This window comes from Muntiacus reevesi, chromosome 2, assembly GCF_963930625.1.
Source record: "Muntiacus reevesi chromosome 2, mMunRee1.1, whole genome shotgun sequence".
Taxonomy (NCBI): Eukaryota; Metazoa; Chordata; class Mammalia; order Artiodactyla; family Cervidae; genus Muntiacus; species Muntiacus reevesi.
The window spans coordinates 23463606-23472020 of NC_089250.1; positions in this window are offsets into that span (position 1 = coordinate 23463606).

The following is an 8415-nucleotide window of genomic DNA, read 5'->3' on the forward strand; positions in this document are numbered from 1 at the left end:
GAACACAATGCCCTTGCAATGCTTTAGAACACAACTAGATAAAACTGCAGCCTCTTGAAAACCAAAGCATGCTTTATGGCAGCTCCCGTGTAGGGATCATCCACAAGGCACTTTGGGAATGCCGCAGGCTTCAAGTTACATCCCAGGAAAACCCGTATCAGTTGACAGAATGTTTAGTTAATTTTAAAGTTAACTTGAGCTATATTTTAAAGTAATCAAAAGTTGCCTTAAAAAAAAATCTCTTCCCATCCTTTTCCAAAGATTTTCTCTCTGCTTCTGATACTCCTTATCTTTTTGGTCCCACCCCAAGTGCCTAGGCATACATCATTTTGTTGGGCTTGAATTGAGCCCCACGCTTACAAAAGGTTCACTGAAAATGATTAAACATGTACCCTGAAGGGAAGTGAGGGAGTATCGGGGCAGTAAAGGGGGTTTCCTGGGATGCGGGAGGATTCTGGTTCAGACAGAATCACTGCTGTGTTTCACAACACAGGTCAACACAGTTTGAACTGACAACGACATTTCATCTAACTTCTTGGGTAATTTGGCTCCCTGACCTGTGCTGCCCTTGGACTAAATAGCAAGAGAGGATGGCTGAGTACTGAGATTCGTGCCGCGTGTGTATCTGAGGCCGGGAGAACTGCTCCCAGCTAATGACACCAGAGGTGTGAGCCTGTGATCCACTTGCAGATGCTCCCTGAACAGTCAAAGTGGTATCCACTGTTTAGACAAGGATATTTATTTTTAAAGCTTAACACAAATGCAAAGCTTGGACTCTGTAAGATCACAAAGTAGTATTTCATTTTGATGGGACCTTAGTAGCATACTCCATGCACTCTCAAAATCACAGTTTAGAAACTAGAGATGTCCAGAAAGGAAGCTATAAAATTATTACCATCTTATAAAACAAGGCCTGCAGGAAACAGCAAGGTTCCTGGAATCATTCAACCAACAGAGAGAAATATGAAAACTTCTTCAGGATGGAAATCAGGGCATGTTCCTTTTTGGATCACTCCAACTGTCTTATTTTGCATGTAATTCAATTATAAGAACAGTAATCTCTAAGGAGAATACATGGATATTAGGTGTTGGGTTCTGTCTTTGTCCATGCAGGATGCCAAAACAAAAATATCACATATTAGGTGACTTATAAACAACAGAAATTTATTTCTCACGGTTCTGGAGCCTGTCAGTGTGAGATTAGGCTGCCAGTAAGGTTGGGTGAGGGCCCAATCTCAGTTGCAGATTTCTTGTTGTGTCTGAACATGTCAGAAAGGGCTACTTGGGTCTTGGGTCTTTTAAAAAATAAGAGTACTAAAGCCATTGATGAGGGCTCCACTCTGCAGACCTTCCAAAGACCTCACCTCCTAATATCACTGCATTGGCCATTAGGATTCCAACATATGAATTTTTGGCAAGGACACAGATATTCAGACCACAGCAGGGCCTAAGACCACTCCCTGCTCCAGCCTCTGGCAGATACACTCAATTAAGACCTATCTTAGGGACTCTCTTGGCAGTCCAGTGGTGAAGAATCCACCTTCCAATTCAGGGGATGTAGGTTCAATCCCTGGCAGGGGAACTAAGATCCCACATGCTATAGAGTAACTTAGCATGGGTGTCACAATTACTAAGCCTGAATGCTCTGGAACCTGAACCCCACATTAAAAGAGAAGCCTGTGCACCAGAACTAAGACCTGACATAGCCAATAGATAAATACATTCTTTAAGAAGAAGACCTATCATGTGGGGACCAGTGGGCTTCCCAGGTGGCCCTAGAGGTAAAGAATCCACCTGCCAATGCAGGAGACGTGAGAGATGCACGTTTGATCCCTGAGTGGGGAAGATCCCCTGTAGGACGGCATGGCAACTCACTCCAGTATTGTTGCCTGGAGAATCCCATGGACAGAGGAGCCTGGTGGGCTACAGTCCAGAGTTGCAAAGAGTTGAACATGACTGAAGTGACTTAGCATACAAGACCACACAGGGACCAAGAGGCACACTTTTTAAACATGATGAAAGACTCTCCTCCTGTGTATATTCCCACCCACCAACCCAGAAGAAGTTGTGTTAAAGAAAGTGATTCTAATCTGGGCCTGATGTGGGGATCCTCACTCCTTTCCTTGAAGCTTTCCAGACCCCAGAGTTCCCTTGGGGAGACAGGCATGGGGTGGGATTCAGTGCATGTTGGGACCTTTGGAGGACAGGAAGCAGAGGAGAGCACTGGTCCTTCTTGTCCATCTAGGAAGGGAGAATTGAGGCCAAACAGAACATGGTGGCCTTTCATAAGAGTGCAACATGGCCTGATGAATGTCAAGCCTTTCAACATTTCCTCCAATCTCTCTTTAGGGATGTAGGTAGACACCTCTTCCTTCATTGGCCAGTTTGGAATTTTGAGTGGGAGGAATAAATGTTTCTCCTCATAGTAAAGTGGGCAAGCATGGTTTCAATTTAGATCAAGGAAATTCAAGTAAGATCAAGAAAGACTCTTCTCTCAGTAGGAATTATTCACAATGAAAACAGTTCTCACAAAAATGCTCAAGATGTGGCTTTTCAAAGCAGATGCCTAATTAAAATCTGGCTTCCACATTGTCCATGCGTGCACTAAAAGGAGTTAGAAGAGGTTCGTGCAAAGGAAAAATAGAAGACTGCAGACACAGAGAACGTAGAACAGTGTAGCAAAACATTCCCATGAGATTGACAGTCACTACTCCATAGCTGATCATAAGTAATTTGTTTTCAGAACAAATGAACAAGAGATTGAGTTGAATCTAAGTTTCTAATAGGAACCAGGGACTTCCTTGGTGGCCCAGTGGTTAAGAATCCGCCTTCCAATTCAGGGTACGTGGGTTCTATTCCTGGTGGAAAACTAAGATTCCACAGCTGCAGGGCAACTGAGTCTGAGTGTGCCACAACTAGAGAGCCCAGGCACCACAACTTCTGAAGCCTGCCAGCTCCAGTGCCCGTGCTGCAACGAGAAGCCACTGCATGCTGAAACTAGAGAAAGCCTGTGTGCTGCAGCAAAACCCAGCACAGCCAACAATAAAAAATTTTAAATAAAATAAAAGGAATCAGAAAAGTGTGGGAATATTGAACTTCCGTCTGTCTCAGGGGAGGAAGGTTCTCTTTGGTTTCTGGGCTTTATTTGATGACAATGAACTTTCACACTTCTTTGTCAGAGTACTCAGGTGTGGGGCCAAAACCTATCCATAGAGCCATTCAACCCAGAGCACGGATTATCCTCTCTCCACATCTCCTAGTACACCTAAGTAGCTATCCCCCTTCTTCTCAGATGAAAACTTCTTCAAAACTCACCTGGAAGAGGAAGTTGCTTTCCCTTTTGCCAAATGATCCAAATGATTTGTGGTTCAAGGTGATTGTTCCTCTAATTCTCCAGGTGCCTAATCTTGTAAGGCATACAACCTCATTCCATGGGGCTTTATTCTGTATTCTGAGGAAGATCATTCTATGAGTCTTGATACAGCTGACGTCGCTTGAGAAAGTATGATGTGACTGATGGGGTGAGCTGGAAACTGATTACTTTTAGTTGAAGGAGGAAGAAGCCAGAGAAGATGGAACGTGGTGAGTTCACAAGGGTGCATCTGCCCAACTTTTCTGTGACCCCAGCATTGCTACTTAACCCATGAAAGATTCAAAGAAATGTCTTTTAAAGCAAATTCTTATGTTAACTTATCAGCTCCCAAATAATACCAGAAAGGTGGTAACTATATTGGGTCAACAGACTTTTAGAAAATGTATAATTCATGGCATTGTGCCAGGAAAGCATCGATCCCATAGGTTATGGGTAAATAACACAATTGTTATGCCTCATTTAAGCTCCCTATTGATTCGGGAGACAGAGTATATTTCAGAGCAAATGTATAAATGAAGGCAAGTCTTGGATTCTCTGTAAATAGCAGAAGGTTCCCGCCACCTTTATCACTTAGCAGCAAACATGGTAGACATATACTTTCAAACAGGAAATAATGGACCTGGGAAATTGTGTTTTCTTGAAAAACATCTTTGATAGCATAAGAAACACACACTTTGCAATCACTGTCTGGGAAGGCAGATTCCCAAGACTTTTTTTTTTTCCATCTCAGAACAGCTCCCTGTTTTTCTTTGTGAAGCTGCGTCACGTGAGTACCAGCAGAGATTCTGCCTAGGTATTCTATTAGCATTTACTGTAACCAGTGTGTAGAAAACCCAGATGACTAAAGTCATTGCTTTTAAAGCCCTTTTCACAATTGAATTTCCTGTGGAGAAGCAATATCCCAGGAGCATAATAGATTTTCTCCCCTCTTCTTCCATTTACACAGACACTTTCACTGCTAACTAATCAGTTGCTATTCTAATCTATATTTCTGATTTGTTTACATGCATCATGCAGGCTGGCAATCTTTTGAATTTAAATGTGACTTAAAGTAAAATAAAATAACCACAAGTAAATGACACAGAATTGCTAACAGTGGGAACCTTGTTTACATTCCACATTCTGAAAATATTTTGTTCAGCTGGCTGGGGAAACCACATGGTTGAGACAGACTGGGTGATGATTGGGTTTATTGCTTGGCTGGAACCAGGATGGAAAACGGGATGCTGTGTGATGTGGCTGTCTGTCACCTCAAGCCCAGAGAAAGAACACATTCTCAGCACACATGCGAGCCCTGCTTCAGCAGAAAAGCTCTGATAATCCTCGCCAGAGTGTCATGTGCGCCTGGCACCGGGCCAGGACAATACGCCAGCCTTTTTGAGTGTTCGGCTAATCACCGTCTCTTCCTTTCTGTAGTCATCCGCGGATGCTGCCGCTTTCGTAGGACTCTCTCGGAGCCGGTTTGTTCTTCGAGCCCTTTGTTCCCTCCCGCTTTCTGGAATTATCCCCTAATACATTCATTTTTCTCCCTTTCCACCTACATTTGAAGGTGTATTGAGAGGCTTCTGCATCCCCATCACCCGACACCCCTTTTCTCAAAGGGTTATTCCAGCCCAATTAAATGTAACTGAACAATAGTCCTGAACAGTCACTGAGGGAAAGGCGGCCCTGAAGATTATGGGCAACACAAAACTGCTTTCTAACATGGTCCCTGTTCTGCAAGGGAATATCTCGTTGTCAGGCCTGGAGTGGAGTGCAAAACCCAGCAAGGATTTGGTTTAAGAAACAAGAAAGGAGGCAGGGGCAGGAGGAGGATGAGGGTGAGTTTAGAAGAGAAGAATCAGGCTTTTAACAGGCCTTTCCTAATTGTGGTAACTCCTAAGGTACAACTCAAAAAATTAATTGTTCCACTGTTTGTTAAGAATACACTGTTGTTGTTTAGTGGCTAAGTCCTGTCTGATTTTTTGAGATTCCATGGATTATAGCCCACCAGGCCCCTCTGTCCATGGGCTTTGCCAGGCAAGAATACTGGAGTGGGCTACCATTTTCTTTTCCAGGGGATCTTCCCAACCCAGGGATCGAAACCCATGTTGCCCGTATTGGTAGGCAGATTCTTTACCACTGAGCCACCAGGGAAGGCTGCTGGAAGAGAACCAAAGGCACATTTTCTTTACAGACCTAACAAAGCGTTTTTACATTTTCTTTTCCTTGAAAAACAAAGCCCCCTTATGCCCATGCACATCTTGAGAACACTGGCTCAGAGGAACTAATATTACTTAGGGATTTTAGGAGCCACAAAAAGGGTACTTGGAAGCCTTGGAGAAGGGTGGAAAGGCATGAAAGCTCTGAGCTGTGTATTCATAAAAGAGAGAATTTCCAGAAGCTACTGTGAGAGGTGTTACTGAACTGAGAAAGAAGAGAAGCTAAAGGCAAAGGAAATATGCCCTTGTGAATGCAGAGTTCTAAAGAATAGCAAGGAGAGATAAGAAAGCCTTCCTAAGTGATCAATGCAAAGAAATAGAAAAAAACAATGGAATGGGAAAGACTAGAAATCTCTTCAAGAAAAGTAGAGTTACCAAGGAAATATTTCATGAAAAGATGGGCACAATAAAGGACAGAAACAGTATGGACCTAACAGAAGAAGAAATATAAAGAAGAGGTGGCAAGAATACACAGAACAACTACACAAAAAAGATCTTCAGTTCAGTTCAGTCACTCAGTCGTGTCTGACTCTTTGCAACCCCATGGACTGCAGCAAGCCAGGCCTCCCTGTCCATCACCAACTGCCAGAGTCTGCCCAAACTCATGTCCATTGAGTCAGTGATGCCATCCAACCATCTCATCCTCTGTCGTCCCCTTCTCCCGCCGCCTTCAATCTTTCTGAGCATCAGGGTCTTTTCCAATGAGTAAGCACTTCGCATCAGGTGGCCAAAGTATCAGAGTTTCAGCTTCAACATCAGTCCTTCCAATGAACACTCAGGACTGATCTCCTTTAGGATGGACTGGTTGGATCTCCTTGCAGTCCAAGGGACTCTCAAGAGTCTTCTCCAACACCACAGTTCAAAAGCATCAATTCTTTGGTGCTCAGCTTTCTTTAGAGTCCAACTGTCATATCCATACATGACTACTGGAAAAACCATAGCCTTGACTAGACGGACCTTTGTTGGCAAAGTAATGTCTCTTTTTAATATGCTGTCTAGGTTGGTCATAGCTTTCCTTCCAAGGAAAAAAAATGACCCAGATAACCATGATGGAGCCAGGATGTCATCTAGAGCCAGACGTCCTGGAGTATGAAGTCAAGTGGGCCTTAGGAAGCATCACTACCTTCCAATCCCAAAGAAAGGCAATGCCAAAGAATATTCAAACTACAGCACAATTGCACTCATCTCACATGCTAGCAAAGTAATGCTCAAAATTCTCCAAGCCAGGCTTCAACAGTACATGAACCATGAACTTCCAGATGTTCAAGCTGTGTGTAGAAAAGGCAAAGGAACCAGAGATCAAATTGCTGACATTCATTGGATCATAGAAAAAGCAAGAGCGTTCCAGAAAAACATCTCCTTCTGCTTCACTGACTACACTAAAGCCTTTCACTGTGTAGATCACAAGAAACTGTGGAACATTCTTCAAGAGATGGGAATACCAGACCACCTTACCATCTCCTGAGAAATCTGTATGCAGGTGAAGAAGCAATAGTTAGAAGTTGATATGGAACAATGGACTGGTTCCAGATTGGGAAAGTCAAGGCTATATATTGTCACCTTACTTATTTAACTTATATACAGAGTACATCATCTGAAATGTTAGGCTGGATGAAGCACAAGCTGGAATCAAGATTGCTGGGAGAAATATCAATATGCAGATATTGATATATCAATAATGTAGATGACACCACCCTTATAGCAGAAAGCAAAGAGGAACTAAAGAGCCTCTTGATGAAAGTAAAAGAGGAGAGTGAAAAAGTTGACTTAAAGCTCAACATTCAAAAAACAAGGATCATGGCATCCAGTCCCATCACTTCATGACAAATAGATGGGGAAAAAATGGAAACAGTGACAGACTTTATTTTCCTGGGCTCCAAAATCACTGCAGGTGATGACTGTAGCCATGAAATTAAAAGATACTTGCTCCTTGGAAGAAAAACTATGACCAACCTAGGCATATAAAAAGCAGAGACATTACTTAACGACAAAGGTCCATATAGTCACAGCTATGGTTTTTCCAGTAGTCATGTATGAATGTGAGAACTGGACCATAAAGAAAGCTGAGTACTGAAGAATTGATCCTTTTGAACTGTGGTGTTGGAGAAGACTCTTGAGAGTCCCTTGGACTGCAAGGAGATCCAACCAGTCCATCCTAAAGGAAATTAGTCTATATATTCATTGGAAGGACTGATGTTGAAGCTGAAACTCTCATACTTTGGCCACCTGATTTGAAGAACTGACTTATTTGAAAAGACCCTGATACTGGGAAAGATTGAAGGTGGGAGGAGAAGGGGATGACAGAGGATGAGATGGTTGGATGGCATCACTGACTTGATGGACATGAGTGTGAGCAAGCTCCAGGAGTTGATGGTGGACAGGGAAACCTGGTGTGCTACAGTCCATGGGGTCACAGAAGAGTCAGACACCACTGAGCGATGAAACAACAACAACAAAGGATGAATATGATCCTCTAAAACTTACACAGTGAAACCTAATCCCCAAGATGATGTTATTAGGTGGCAGAAGCTTTGGGATGTAATTAGGTCCCCATAAGAAATTAGTGCCCTTATGAAAGAGACCTAAGAAAGCTCTCTCCCCCTTCTGCTTCGAGAGTCGAGTGAGAAGTCTGCAACTCAGAGGGTACCCTCAAATGATCATGGTGGCACCCTGATCTCTGGCTCCTAGCCTCCAGAACTGTGAGAAATAAATTTCTATTGTTTATAAGCTGCCCTGTCTATGATTGTTGGGTTTTAGCAGCCTGAACAAAGACAAGATGTAAAAGACAGCAAGTGGATTGAATTTCAGAAAGAAGGAAATGATATTTGACCAGACCTTTGA